The sequence below is a fragment of the Myotis davidii genome, unplaced genomic scaffold, assembly GCF_000327345.1.
Source record: "Myotis davidii unplaced genomic scaffold, ASM32734v1 scaffold883, whole genome shotgun sequence".
Lineage (NCBI taxonomy): Eukaryota > Metazoa > Chordata > Mammalia > Chiroptera > Vespertilionidae > Myotis > Myotis davidii.
Genome location: NW_006293909.1, coordinates 20,845 through 22,783, shown reverse-complemented (window position 1 = coordinate 22,783; position 1,939 = coordinate 20,845). Strand labels below are relative to the sequence as shown.

At 40.1% G+C, this 1,939-nt stretch overlaps 1 long non-coding RNA gene across 1 annotated transcript in view; it reads left to right on the top strand.

Annotated features, from left to right (window-relative positions):
* The first annotated feature begins 249 nt into the window (after positions 1 to 249).
* Positions 250 to 1,939, top strand: part of LOC107183751 — a 2,394-nt gene continuing 704 nt past the window's right edge. The window contains exons 1-2 of the long non-coding RNA XR_001514562.1: positions 250 to 285; positions 380 to 460. This is a non-coding gene — a long non-coding RNA (uncharacterized LOC107183751). The remainder of the gene's footprint in view (positions 286 to 379; positions 461 to 1,939) is intronic.

The window sequence follows — 1,939 nt, the reverse complement described above, 5'->3', positions numbered from 1 at the left end:
TTGAAAAAGACAACCGTGTCCTCAGCTGCCAGCTCTTTTGGTGTGTGCCTCTGTACCTCTGCACTTTACTTCCGCACCTCCTCTGAGTCTCAGTTCTTTTCTCTTTCCTTCTAGTTGTAGAATTTCCACTCAGCCAGCCTTCCTGTGGTTCTGGATGATGTCTGTTTTAGTTGTATTTTTGAAGTGGTTGTGCGAGGCAGCAATTTCCGGTGTTTACCTATGCCGCCATCTTGGTTTCTCTGTTGTGCAGATTTTTGTGTGGACACTGGTTTTCAACTCATTTGAGTAAATACCAAGGAGCACGATTGCTGGATCATATGGTAAGGGGGTGTTCACTAAGATTCTGCAAAATGACTATATTACTTTGCATTCCCACTAGCAATGTCTGAGGGTTTCTTTTGCTCCACAACCTTGTCAGCATTTGGTGGTGCCAGTGTTCTAGATGTGGCAGTTCTAATGGGTGAGTAGTTGTCCCTTATTTCTAAAATCTAGGCATTGATGATATACATTTCCCTGTAAGCATTGATTTAGTGCATCAAATATGTTTTGTTTTTGTTTTCATTCATCTCAAAGCACTTTAAATTTCCCTTGTGATTTCTTCTTTGACCCATTGTTTATTTAGGAGTGTGTTGTTGTAAATTTCCCTTTGTTATTGAGTTCCAATTTCATTTATTTCTGTTCAGATAATATAATTTGCATGGTTTTAATTCTCTTAAATTTGTTGAGATTTGTTTTATGGGGCATCTTATTTTTGCACAGAAGTTAATTTGATACCTGCTTGACATCTCCCATTGGCTATCTCAAAAAACCTTGAAGATTTTGCACAAAATCACACCCTTGACATCCCACCCCCCATTCACTCCTCTTCCAGTATTTCCATCTCAGTGAAGGTGCCACTATTCCATGCATATCTCTGGCCTGAACCCAAGAATATTTTCTTTATCTTCATCTTCCTTTCTCCATAATTCAAATCTATTGGATTTTACTTTCTTTTTAGATCTCTTAAATCCATTCACTTTTTTCCATTTCCATGGCCAACACCATAGTCCAAGATACAGCTATTTCTTGCAGAAACTATGGTAACTTTCCTTAGTGCAACCTCTCACCATCTTTATTGGAAAACTGAAACTTTTCTGTGAACTGGTTTCCCAATCTCTACCGTTGCTCTCCTCCATTCCCGGTTTTATATGGTAGTCTGTTTCTACTTTGTAAATGTACTGGTTTTATCAACCTTTCGATTATAATCACATTGCATTGGAAAAAAACAACCCCAAGTTCCAACAGGGCCTTGCATAGACAGTCTTACTTCATGACCTCTGAAGCCTCCTGTGGCTCCTTTGCTCTCCATCCTCCAACCTCATTTCTCTGCTTTCAATCCCATGACAGCCCATCCTCCCTCCTGCCACAGCAATTATAATCACATTGCATTAGAAAAAACAACCGCAAATTCCAACAGGGAATTTGCACAGACAGTCTTACTTCATGACCTCTGAAGCCTCCTGTGGCTCCTTTGCTCTCTATCCTCCAGCCTCACTTGTCTGCTTTCAATCCCATGACAGCCCATCCTCCCTCCTGCCACAGCGCCTTTGACCTTTCTGCCCTCCTGCTTCACCTAGGTAAACCCTCTGTATTTTTCACATGTCCTTCAATATTCACTTTATAAAGTAGCTTTCCACTGCAGGCCCTTATCTGGGCCAGTAATGACACATTTGTTTGTGTGGTTAATGTCAGTCACTTGCAAGTTCTGTGGAAATAGAATCCTGTCTGTTTGCTTACTGCAGTAGCCATGGTCAGAGAGGAGCTCAATGAATATTTGTTGGATACAAGGATTTTTCAGGATGGTCACTTAGTAAGTTTTATAATGTCTAATCACTGGGATGTACATCTGGAACTAATATAATGTATGCAAATGTAATTGAAAAATGATAAAAGATAATGG